Source organism: Neovison vison, chromosome 13 (assembly GCF_020171115.1).
Source record: "Neovison vison isolate M4711 chromosome 13, ASM_NN_V1, whole genome shotgun sequence".
Taxonomy (NCBI): domain Eukaryota; kingdom Metazoa; phylum Chordata; class Mammalia; order Carnivora; family Mustelidae; genus Neogale; species Neogale vison.
Window position 1 is genome coordinate 17,118,465 of NC_058103.1, and position 13,749 is coordinate 17,132,213.

A 13,749-nucleotide genomic window follows, 5' to 3' on the forward strand; every position below is an offset into this window, starting at 1 on the left:
CAGCATCGCAGGTTCCTTCCTTACTACGCTTACTGCTCGTCTCCCCACTCACTAAAATGTCAGCTCTGTGAGGACAGGGTTCTTCGCCTGTTCGGTTCACCAGGCACAGAGTAGGTGTTCAGAAAATAGTCATGGGCTGATTCTCCAGGAGCAGCCTGTCTTCTCTGAACCACTACCCCGACTTCCTGTGTGGCCCGTGGTCGCCCACTCTGGTCCATTTCCAGTCCACTCCGCAGTGCAGCGTCGTCTCTAATGCAAAGCGATCTCACGTCTGCTCTGTGCTGCTCACAGCTGGGCTCGAAGACTCCGACAGATCTACAGTTTCCCACAGCTCTCAAGATAAAGTCCAGGCCCTCTGCCATGGTCCCCTGGGTGGCCTGTTCCTGGCCTGTGCTCCCCACCTCCCTGCTCTCCTCGCTCCAGCCCCACTGGCCTCCCTTTGGCTCTACCCATTTACCACAAGCCCTGAGCCCACGAAGATTCTGTGCTTGGAACAATCCTCCCTCCCTTCTTCACCCCTGCTCATCCTTCAGCTTCCGACTCTGGGTGGTCTTCTCTGCACGGTATGCCACCCTGCCCTAGGTTAGACCCTCCATCATTAGGATCACCTACACCATCAGGGACTCCCCCACCCCCCACAGCACTTGTCACAGTCACGTTTAAATACCTCTCTGTGAGTGGTTTGGTAACATCTTTCTGCTTGACTCTCCTGTAAGCTCCAGGAGGGCAAGACTGCTTTCCTTGCTCACTATTCTACCCCCAGTACCTAGCTGAGTGCCAGGCATCTAGCAGGCACTCCATAAACATTTGCCTAATGAATGAATGAATGAATGAAGTGAGGAATCCAAGGCCCAAAGAACAGATGTGGCTTGCTCACACTGAAAAAGCACAGCCTGGGGGTGATGGTTCCAGGCTGGGAACAAGATATCAAGGCTCTGCCCGGAAGTCATCCACTTCTCTTCCACGGGGCAGTGACAAGGGCCCCGCTCCAGCCAGCAGGGCACACAGCTGGCCGGCACAACCAGACAGGGCGATGGCACTCAGGCTTGCCTTAAGCCCTTCCTGGAACAACATCTCCAGGCAGTCAAGACAGAAGATCAATGTTTTGGAGGATATTCCACCGTAAATTCTCCTCTTGGAGATTACAACTCACATCTGCATATGGAAACCTCTGAAAAATATACAGACCGAAAACCAGTGGTTTACAATAAGCAGAGGATTTTCTTGGTACAAAGGAAAGCATTTCTGCACACAACCTGTCAACAGGTCTTGGAAGCAAGTCCCCCAGAAGGTCACCTCCAGGCACAACCAAGTGGACACTCATTGTTTCCAAGAAAATTTATCAAATCCTACTCAGTTTCAGGCTCCAGGACAACAGCAAAGGGAAAACCAAACAAGACCCCTACCCTCCAAGAGCTTACATTCTAAGAGGGAAAATGCCAAACACGTACCCAAGGAAATGGTGAAAAAAACAAGAGGCCATGGTTAGAAATCACAGTAAGAGATGAAGAAGGAGCACAGGCCACGGCTAACTGTGGGGAGGAGCTCTGGGGGTGGGGGTGGGGAGGTGACCACAGGGGACAGCGTGACAGGAATTACTCCCATTACTTCCAGTCTAACAGGAAGGCCAGGCCCACACACTCCACGCTCCCTGGAATCCCACCCTTTCGCTGTGAATCGGCTTGAGACAAATTCTAGTCCCCTCTGATGTATTTCCACATGCCTCCCTGCCACCACCCAAGCAAGGAAACACAGGTGCCTCCACGTTAGGACTTAGGGAGAGTAACATAGGGCCTCTTCAAACACATTGTTCCTGGATGAAAAAAACCACATACAGAAAGGAATGTGCGTCTTCCTGGACATAATCTTGAAAACCAAGCAAGCTTAAGGTATAATATCCCACTGAATGCATTAAAATGTTTCTGGCGAGCAAAGGAATTGCTTAAATGGAAAATAATTGTTGAGGAGCCATTACTACTAATTCAAGATGTGTCGAATGACATTGAAGTGTTCTATTTAATGTTCTGTCATTACTACCATCTTTTAGAGAATATAAAAATAAGCGTTCACTTGATGACCTGAATGCCCATACCTATTTTCCTCATAATATCTTATAACCATCCACCTGGAATTCTCCAACCTTGGGAGTTGTCAAGAACATAGCCCTCACCGCTGAGGAGGGGAAAGCCGGCAACATCCGGGTCCTAGATGGGCCTGAGGCTGTTGGAATGTTAGGAAACTTCCCCAGGGTCTGGCAGAGCTGGCTGTACCAACAGAAGGACGTGCTGCCCATCACATGCTCGTCTCCCATGCAGTTCTGTTTCACGTGAGGCAGGAAGGAGGGAAACTGGCTGCCGGGTCTGGGATCCCGCCCCCAGCGTGCCCTGGTTGACCCTCACGGAGGAGTGTGGAGTGTTTCCCCCGACATTGAAAGGCCTCCTGGGTGCTGCGGAGAACTCGCTGCAGAAAAATAAGGCTAGCCTGACCCCTTGTGGTGTGTGGCTTGCAAAGTGCACTCTTGGCTGTCCAGAGAGAACAGGCAGAAGACTGGGTTTGCTATGAACGTGGGCCTGCAGTGGATTGCACAGTGGACCCCACGAAGATAGGTTGTCCCCATGTGACCCTATTGAGATAAAGGGTCTTTATAGATGAATTAAAATGACTGATTTGAAAAATGAAATCAGAGTGTCTGGGTGGCTCAGTTGGTTAAGCGTCCGACTCTTCATCTGGGCTCAGGTCTTGGTCTCAGGGTAGTGAGTTTGGGCCCCACATTGTGCTCTACCCTGGACGTGGAGCCTGTTTAAAAACAAACAAACAAACAAACGAAATCATCATGGATCACCCAAGTGTCCTTGTAACAGAACACACAGACACACAGAGAAGGCCATGTGAAGATGGTAGAAGAAAGTGGAATCATACGGCTATAAATCAGCGACTGTCAAGGATTACCAGAAACTAGAAGAGAGGCATGGAATGGATTGTCCCCCAGAGCCTCCAGAAAGAACCAAGCCTGCGGATAAACGTTGATTTTGGACTGCCAGCTTCCAGAACTGTGAGAGATTAAGTTTCTGCTGTTTGGAGTCACCCAGTATAGAGTCATTTGTTGAGGTGTCCTGGGAAATAAATACAGTGTGCTACAAATTCAAGATGGGGTTAAGGGACAAGAAGTCTCAAAGTCAGTGTTCTCCAAATGCTGGTCTGTGGCAGGGATGCCTCAGGACCCCATAAGGCACTTATTAAAACAGATTCCTGATTCTGGATAAGATCCGGAGTAGGGGCTCTGAAATCTGGACATTCAATAAGCTGTCCTTAATCAGTTACTTCTCCTGCACAACCAGTTCTGGGAGCTGCTGCTCCAAACAGCTCAGGGACAAACTTTGGGGTCATTATTAGTGCTGGTCACTGAGTATTTAGAGCTCCCTACCTTGCAAGCCCAGGATAAGATTGTGCTTCCTGCCCCTGTGCCCTGTGGTCAGGTGGGGTCAGGTGACTAGTTTGGACCAAATGATCTGTGAGTCAAAGGTGGCACATTACTCCCAGCGCAAGACCCTGCAGAGCTCTTTCCCTGCAGTGTTTGGGAAGGTGGCAGCCCCGCCAGCCTGGGTTCAGAGTGATGGAACAGAGACGTGTACCGCTGGGGTTGTAAGGCCATTGAAAGGTCAGGTCGTTTCCTACTGCAGCATAACTGGCTTAAATATGAAATACTTTATTTCAACCTCAAGTCGAGCTCCCTAAGGCATTACTGAGATACGGAGACATTTTTTGAGCATTGCAAACAATTTGCTTAGGACGCCGCAGGCTCATTAGAGGGCACGCTTCTATTCTGGGGGTCACTGAGCTGAACTAACTCAGTATTAACACCCAAACCAGTTCCACAAGTTACTTTCCTTGCTGTTTTCTTCATTCATTAAAGTACCCATTTTCTAGCCAGTGTCAAACCTCAGGAGGCCTAGGAATCACCACAGGATCGTGTTAAAATACACGCTGTCAGAGTTCAGTAGTCTACGATGAGTTACATTCTGTACTTCTTCTTCTTCTTTTTTTTTTTAAAGATTTTATTTATTTATTTGACAGACAGAGATCACAAGTAGGCAGAGAAGCAGACATAGAGAGGGGAAGCAGCCTCCCTGCTGAGCAAAAAGCCCAATACAGGGCTCGATCCCAGGACCCCAAGACCATGACCTGAGCCGAAGGCAGAGGCCCAACCCACTGAGCCACCCAGGCGCCCCTCATTCAGAAGTACATTCTGTACTTCTAACAAACTCTTGGGTATTGCCAATCCTGCTCCCATCCGCGGACCACACTCTGAGTAGCAAGGTTTCAGGGAAGGCTTCTGTACAAAAGTAATTACTGAACTAACAGTTAAATTAATTTCATAACATCCATAATTATGGTAGTGTATCTCTGGAAAGCTAGCTATTGTTCCATGCGTGTGCAGTTAGCCTCATGGTGGCCTTGTCTGTGAGGGAGACCAAGCAGATCTTCTTACACGAAGAGAGACCTTCTCAGGGTCACAGAGCCAGGAAATGCCAAAGGTCGGACTAGGGCACAAACCATGTTTATTCTCTAGCAAAGCCTCAGTAACAGTCCTCAAGATTTCCTCCATGTTTATAAGATCCAGCAAGATTCTAAACATAGCATGGGTGTGTGTATATGACTGGAAACCACCGCGATTTCAAATTCTTTGGTCACTTCAAATGAGCTTCTGTTACACGGTGCATTGGCTCCGGGTGTCCTCTTTCACGGGGAAGACACTGCCCTCTAGTGGGCTTCTGGAGCATGAATGCCCGGAGACCGCCTGGGTTCCAACCTTGCAACTTGGGCTCTAGGGCTCCTGCCCTTTGAACCAACACAAGGGCTAGACTCTGTGTAAGAGATCCAGGCACGGCCTAAGTTATGGCCCTTACCTTCTCGGGGTTCTTGAGGCAGCAGCAGCCATATAACATTTTGCATGAAGCAATTTGTTCAGAGTGCAAAGTTTGTGATCAGAAGATGGGCGTATATTTGAACCTTCACTAGGGGAGTGGCATTGAGCAAGCACTTGACCTCTCCCATCCTCAATCTCCTCATTTATGAGAAGAGGACACAAAAAGGCTTGCCTGGCAGGGTCACTGGGAAGAGAGATTTGTCTTAAAAACCAGCAGACTTGGGGCACCTGGGGGGGTAGTTTGCTTAAGCCTCTGCCTTCGGCTCAGGTCATGATCTCAGGGTCCTGGGATCGAGCCCCACTTCGGGCTCTCTGCTCAACAGGGATTCTTCTTCTTCTCCTTCTCCCTCTCCCTCTGCTCCTCCTCCCTGTCTGTGCTCTCTCTCTAATCAATAAATAAAATCTTAAAAAAAAAAAAAAAGAGCAGCAGGACTTGAGAATGAAGATGTAAGGAAGAAATGAGAAGGTCATGACTTCACAGCAGCACCAAACATCAGGTCTGGTTCACAGGGGCCGGGGGCCAGGGGTGGGGCGGGCAGCCAGTGTGGGGGAGGAGAAGAGGGGAAATGACATTTACCTGTGCACCTGAAAAGACACTGGGATTCTGTATGGCAACATCCAAAACAGTGGAAAGGAGATGTGGAGTGGGGGATGGAGCTCTGAAAAGGCAGGGGACTGGAAGGGTAGGTGTGCAGGTGTGGAGCCCATGTGCCTGGCCTTAACACTCAACCCCACTTGCTCCTCAGCAAGTGATCAAAGCTCTCAGTGTCTCATACCATGCCCTGGCAAAGTGAAAATGAGAATAAAATGAGTTAGTGCCGGCATGTGGGTTATAACATCTACTGAGTGCTTTCTGTTCACTGGAATATTACCTCCATTGCGGCGGGTAGCTCTGATTATCTATTTCTCTGTCTCCTGGTGCAGAGGAAACGTTCAAGAAATAGTCATTGAACAAACGAGTGAATGAATGAATGAATGGAGGACTTGTCACAGGGCTGACGAACTTGAGAGGCTTTTGGGAGGAGAGGCGACAGGAGAAGCCAGAAGGCTGAGCCTCAGATGTTGCCAGAGTTAGGGGCTGAGGGTCACCCTCCAACCAGACTCATTCTAGAAGCATGCAATGGAGGTTTTCCCATGGAAAGGACTAGGGCAGTGTCAACAGAACAGTGTCTGGAGGAAGACATTTGGGGGGGTTGTGGTTGGGGAAGGTGGAGAAAGTGCACTGGCCCCTAGTGGGGAGAAGTCAGGGATGCGGCTCAATGCACAGGACAGTCCCCACAATGAAGGATCATCTGTCTCTGAATGTCACCAGTCAGAGGCTGAGAAACCCTAGACTAGACGTAGGTGTCCAATGGATCCTACCTAATCCCAGTTGTGTTTCTCACTAGCTCTGTGGCCTCAGCAGTCAAACCCTGGCTCTGTGTTTCCTTCTTTATCTGTAAAACAGGGACATCAATAATAGCGAGTTGTGGGGAGGCACGGCATGGTGTGTTCACGGCTCCTGCCATGTGGTGGGCTCACGTTAAATCCTCTTAGGACGCACACGAGAGGACGCCTAACACAGATGAAGCTTCGTCTCCTGGACGAATCACTGAGGCTGAATCCTGCTTGCAGAGCTTGACGCGTGTCACTGTGAGGAGGTCGAATTCGTTCGCTCTTGCTGCCACCACCCCACACACTGCTGCAATCATGCGAATCTTGGTCTGGCTCCTCCTTTCATCTTGACCAAGCATGTGGAAGGTGGTGTGGGGCCGGGAATGACTCTGGACGGGACACCAGGCTGAGGGTCCTCTGCTCATAGTCTGCTCATAATAGCTCGTAACCTTGACCCAAGCCAAAGGTAGCTGGCCTCAGTCCCCCACGTCGACGGCCTGGCCACCGGAGCATGCCTTGAATATTACAGAAGCTGCCAAAAGCCACTAGACGCTTATAAAAACAGCTACCTCTGCAGCCAAGAAAACAAGGCATCTGGGTAAACTCTGGTGAAGGTTACGTTCACTTGCGTGTTAGTGTTAATGAGTGTGCAAATGGATGGCCTGGGATGCCCGTGACATACCCTGAACCCTGTCCTTGCTGGACACACCCACACAGGCTCCCCTGGCTGACCTTTCTCTGGCCTGCTCCAGCTGTGGTTTACAGATGACTCTGGCCTGACCAACCGCCCCTTTATTTCCTGAGGACAGAAGCTCGAACATCAGTTCTTTCCTCTGCCCTGAATGTCTCCTAGAGAATGGATAGGGAACAGGGGGCGGGGGGAGGGGCAGGAATCAGACTAGGTTAGAAGGACTAGATTAGAAATAAGATTCCTGAGCTAACATTTTTGGAGCTCTTATTTGATATCAGACACTGTACCGTAGTTGATATTCAATCCCTCAACACAACCATGAGTTCAGCTTAAGGATGTCTATTTTACAGAAGTCAAGTGTGTTCAAGAATTACCTCGGCCCAGCTCCTTCTCAATCTAACCAATAACTGTGACCCTACAGTTAAATGGGAAGTGGACTTGCACAAGATCCTCCCCAGCCAGCACTCCTGTGAGCGTGGAGGGGGAAGGAGGACATTTTGCCCATTCGGAGAGCTGGTTAGTCACGAGGACGAGAGGAGAGGGGAAGGCCACTGGCATTTAGTTGGGGGGAGACAAAGATGCTAAACGTCCCATGTTGTGAAGAATGATGTTCTGGTTAAGAATCACTCAACCTCCGCTCCCCCCACTCTGTAGTGTAGACCATGTCACCTGCACGATCAGGTTATGATGAGGATCCAATGACAAGTCATCTGGAAGGCACCAGCTCCCCCAGGGCAGCAGGCAAGGTCAGAGCCCCAGCCACACCCCTGGGCTCTGTACTGCTTCTAATCAAGCTGGCCTCGCCTCTGCCTCTCTTTCTCTGAGAGCTCTATGGCTCTGAAGGTGTGCTGTGCCCTCCCACGACAGGGCAAGCTTGACGCATGCCACACCCTCAACCAAGACTGTCGGAAGCTGCTATTCAAGAGGCTCGTGTGCACACTGTTTCCAGAGTTCTCCAGCAGGAATAGGGTCACCTAGGGTGGTAACCAGCTTCCTTCCCTTCTCTGTGTCACTGGCCCTCTCCTTCTCATGCTTCCTGGGATAACCTCCTGGTTAAGCCATTTGCTCCCAAACCCTGTCTCTGGGTTGCTTCTTGGGAAACTCTATTTAAGACACTGACTAGAGGCGCCTGGGTGGCTCAGTGGGTTAAGCCTCTGCCTTTGGCTCGGGTCATGATCTCAGGGTCCTGGGATTGAGTCCTGCATTGGACTCTCTGCTCAGCAGAGAGCCTGCTTTCCCTTCTCTCTCTCTCTGCCTGCCTCTGCCTACTTGTGATCTCTGCCAAATAAATAAATAAAATTAAAAAAAAAAAGACACTGAACAGTTGAATGTTAATTTCCTTTCCTCCATATCCTTGTTGTTTATATGTTTTTTTCAATCTAAAGCTCCTAGCATGAGAGGGTTTGTGTCTTCTTGCATGGGTCCTGCTGATTTTAATAACTGCGGATGGCGAATTATGTTAGTTCCCCTCTCCGGCTCGTTAACAACATTATGAAAAATCAGGTGGAGAGGGAGGTCCATTAAATCCCACACACTGAAAAGAATTCCTTCCCGGACATTTCCGCTTTAGGACTGACAGCCCCACCACCCACTGCCAAACCAAGAAAGGAGGGCGGCCTTATGGGGCAACAGCGAGAGACATCCGTGTGGGCCCAGGGGTGCTGAGGGGTGGTGTTGGGGAGGCTTTCACTGCCTCCCTGTAAACACAGAGCTGCAGTGGCCACACGGCACCCAGGAGCACAGGTAGCAGCGCTCCCGGGGGGGTCGGAGGGGAGACAGAGCCCAGCAGCCCTCCAGAAGCTCCAAGCAGGTGGAATGAGCTGCATTAAGGAAGGGCCTGCTTTGAAGCCGGTTCTCTGTCTCTTGCGTGAGTTCCGAATTCACTTTCACTCCCTCCCCACGGCAATGTTATTTCTTCCAAGTTTGTGGCCCTTTCCGGGAAGCGAAGGCACACCCAAACGGCTTGGGGAATGTCCTGAAGATACACGCTCCGGCCATCCTTGCTGATGGGAGGGCCACTGTCACTCCACAGCCTCCTCCAGGGCCATTTCAGCCCTCTCGCCTGGGACGGGTGATGGGCCACCGAGGGCGGTGGCTGAGGGACAAACCTGGTCATCCCACACGGATGTGTCCTGATGTGCTCCCATCAGGCGCTCTGGTCTCGCCCCGCACTCATGCCTCCGGGAGCGGGGCCTTCACCGGTTTGCCTCAACTGCAGAGGACGCGCGTGGTAACAAGCGCTCGGGGTTTGGGGATTACCTGCGATCACGCACATCAGGAGCCCCCAGTTCCCAATGTGTCCTGCCCAAGTCGCAGATGTCAGCGAGGAGCCGCCGCGGAGTGGTGGCCGGCTCGGGCTGGAAGGCTTTCTCACGTCCTCCCCAGACGCTGGCACAGACCGCGGCCCACAGCACAGGCCTGGTAACTGTCGGCCCGAAAGCACGAGCAAACCGAGCTGCGCTGCAGGTACTGTCTAAAGCGGCCGTTTCCTGCGCGCTTGCCAGATCCCGGGTCCTGGCTGAGCATCTCCGAGAGAGCCCCTGATTTTATCTGCTTTTAGCTGATTCCCTAATTTTGAGGTTTCTGCCCCTGGAAGAGCGCACCCCCTGCTGAAACACCCCGGCTCTCTCCCTCTCCCTTGTGCCTTTACAGGGCGACTCATCCCCCATTGGTGAGTTGGGAAGAACTGAGCATGCGCAGCAGAGCCACAGCCCTCCTGTCTCCTTTCGGGAGCCCTCGTGCTCCCCACGCCTGTTCCTGGGGTGGTGCAGGTCCAGGGCTGCTGGTGGGCCAGGCAAGCTGTCAGTCCTAGGACTCAGGATCAGGAAATCCTGTCAATTCAAGCTACACGTTATGATCTGGCCTTTATCACTAGTAAAGATGATCTCCTCTTTACACCTTCAAGGACTCTTATTAATTCAAGAATTGGGTCAGACCCTGTTGGGGAAGGGCAGTACTGCTTTTTAATTCCTTATTCGACATTAACATAGTCTCTGCACCAATACCATGATGGGGTTTTGGTGGGGTTTTTTAAAGCATAGGGTAATGGACTTGCCCAAGGTCACACAGGTGAGCTAGGATTCAGACTTGGGTGTTTCTGACTCCAGAGAATGGCTCCTACCCTATGCTGTATGCCTCATCGGAAAGCTTCTGTCTTCACCACGCACTGGAGTGCATTTCCAGTCTTCAGAGAAGAGGGCGAAGGGAACCTTCAGGATCACCTGCTCAGGGGACCCCATCTGGGCCCTGCCCCACGTCCTTCCCAAGGGAGGCCTCGGCAATCATTGTTTCAGGGGGGCTGTTCCCCAGCCGGGGCCTTGCCTGGAGTCTTCGTCTCTCGCAGGAGCTCCCCCCCCCTTCACATTCTCTCCTCTTCACTCTTCATCACTTGGCAAAAATATCCCAAACCCTGAAGGACCTGAAACTCCAACATAACCCTCCATGAGCATGGTCAAGTTTCTCCTGGCTGGCTCTCTTAGTATTTTATTTATTCCTGGATGCTCTTGTGGCAACGTGAGCTTCAGGCCACATTCATTTTTCAAATGACATGTTGGCGCTGCTGTGTGGCACCATGGTCGGGAACAGAGCACGCCCCCGACTTTCCTATGCAATCTCCCCTTCAGGACGTTGGCAACACTCCTCACACGCTCCCATGGGCTGGGTGTCTGCAGAAGCAAGGACCTTCCAGTCTGGGAGGGACTCTGCCTCCTCTTCCTTTTTCTCTCCCTCTTCTTCCTCCTTTACTTCTTTTTCAAGTAACAACCTAGCTTTTTGCATCTGAAATATAGTGCCTGGTTTTAAACTCCAAGGACTTGGAATCAAAGGTGATCCTACTTTTCTAATACTATTGAAGAAGATTGAAGGCACAGAGAGGTTAAGGGACTTGCCTTATCGAAGGTCCCCCAGCAAATGGGTAGCTGAGCCAGACTAATCTCTTCACTCTTGGTCCAGTGCTCATCCTAGAATGCTGTGTGTTTAAACTGGGTCTGTAGACTTGATTTAAGGACTGTGTAATTAAGTGAAGCAAGCACATCCCATTCTCCATCCTGTAGAAAGCCAAGCTCTGCTGGATCCCCTCCATCAGGTCAGACACGATCTCCTACCTCCCTGCCCCTTGTTCTCTTTTCTCACTGTTGTGCACTGTCCCAGGGCTTTGACACTGGCTCTCCACTCAGACTGAACACCCTTAGCAAGTCTTTTCATAGCTCCCTGATTGTTCAGCTCCCTATAAATATGTTATTGATTGGTAGTTGTCAGGATTGAGGTAGTTTCTAGCACTGAGCATAGGGCGGCAGTGTCTCTGGATGGCTGCCTGGAGATCCAGAAGGACCGGACACCCTGGATCCATGGCAAGCTGTCCCACATGTACCTGGATTCGAAGACTCTTTGAAACATAGCACATCTGAGTCCTGAGGGAAGAGGAGCCTCCCCAGGACAGTGGGGCCCCGTCTCCTCCTATACCAGGTTGATGGATGAAAACACAGGGAATTGGATGGACCTTCGAGCAGTCCAGGCAGGACCAAGGCACTCTCTCCAGCACCCTGTTCTTACCAGCTAACAGATTTTCTCCATGAGCAGATGCCTCCTGCATGGGGATCCACGCCCTCACTAGGGCCCCACACTCCATCAGACCACCTCTGGAATGCACGCTGTTGGCAGTCACTCCAGCTTCCATCTGCAAAGATAAGGAGGTAGCTGTTAAGATAAGAACACAGCTTGGCTCACCCAGGAGTCAGCAAAGAATGACCTGCCTTCTGATCGTGGAATTTGGGATATCAGTGGTGAGGGGGTGGGGGGCATATTTCCAGGCCCAGTGGTACCCTTTCTGTGACCTCCAGCATCACAAGCCTCTGGAAGCCCAGAAATCCTTCTCCCACCACATGAAACCCTCAGTCAAGGGAAGAGAGAGTCACCACACCAAGACAGCTCGTGTTTATCTTTCCTATACTCTCATTGAGATGCTCAGGGGGCAGCCCAGGCCCTTTCCTGTCCTCGACCCAAGCCAGGAACAGCTCTGTCTGTGAAGAGAGAAGCAGCCAGTCACATACTAGGTTGCACTGCCTTTATTCTATAGGGGAAAAATGCCCTTGAGGCTGCCCAGTGCTACCCATCCCTAAATATGGCTCTAGAGTGCATTCTTTGTAATACATTAAATATTACTATTATTTTATTATTATTGTTACCATTATTATTATCATTATTATTTGAATCAATGGATAGCATTAAACAATATTATGTGTTAAGCACTATTTGAAATATATTCTGTGTATAAATTCTCACAATAGGATTCTATAAGTATTGTTATTACATCCATTTTCAGATGTGGAAACTGAGGCACAAAGTGATAACTTTGCAGAAGAGGATAAACCTATTGGGCAGTAGAAAGGGGATTTCTTTAAAGATCTTATTTATTTATTTGAAAGACAGAGATCACAACTAGGCAGAGAAACAGGCAGAGAGAGAGGAGGAAGCAGGCTCCCTGCTGAGCAGAGAGCCTGATGTGGGGCTCGATCCCAGGGCTCTGGGATCATGACCTGAGCCGAAGGCAGAGGCTTTAACCCACTGAGCCACCCAGGTGCCCCTAGAAAGGGGATTTTAACTTGGCCATTTGGCTACAGAGCCTCTATGTTATTGAAGCTATGAATTTTCCTCTTAGCATAACTTTAGCTACAGCCTTGAGTTTGCTGTTTATACGGTTTTCACTGTAAAAACTTTCTAAATATTCTACAGCTTCCATTTTTACCTTATTCTATTAGAAGAGAGTGTTGAAATTTTAAGTGGTTTGAGGTTTGTTCTTTTTGTTCATTCGCTTTTTGCTTTTATGAATTAGAACTTTTTGATTATAAGGAAAACAACTCCAGAAGACTTGAGTAAAAGAGGAAGGATGTACTTCATGGGAAGAGTGAAGGTTGCCCTTCACAAAGATACATAGTGATTTGAAGGGGGACCTGTACCCCAGTGTTTATAGCAGCAATGTCCACAATAGCCCAGCTATGGAAAAAGCCCAGATGTCCATCGACAAATGAATGGATAAAGAAGATGTGGTATACACACATATATACACACACCATGGAATATTACTCAGCCATAAAAAAGAAATCTTGCCACTGGCAATGATGTGGATGGACCTAAAGGACCTATTATGCTAAACACGATAAGTCAACCAGAGAAAGACAATTATCATATGATTTACCTCATATGTGGAATTTAAGAAACAACACAGAGGAGCATAGTGGAAGGGAGAGAAGAATAAAATGAGATGAAATCAGAGAGGGAGACAAACCATAAGAGACTCTTAACTCTAGGAAACAAGCTGAACGTTGCTGGAGGGGAGGGGGGTTGGAGGGAAGGGGTAGCCAGCTGATGGGCATTAAGGATGGAACTTGATGTAATGAGTTCTGGGTGTCATATGCAACTGATGAAATCACTAAACTCTATCTCTGAAATGAATAATACAGTATATGTTAACTAAATTAAATTTAAATAAATAATTAAAATGTTTAAAAAAAGATAATAATAAAAGAAAAAAAGAGTGAAAATGAGACTTAGATAGACAGTTATTAGTGGCTAGAAAGTCATCAGAAACCTCCCTCCTGGTCTAATCTGTTCCCTCCTATGTGTCTGTTCCATTCTCTATTTCTTTCTCTATTTCCCCCAACCTATTTCTTCTGTCTTCAGTTCACATGGCAGGTGGTGATCACTGATAATTCCCAAGTTTATATACTGTGAGTCTAGCCATCTGAGAGAAGATGCTCCT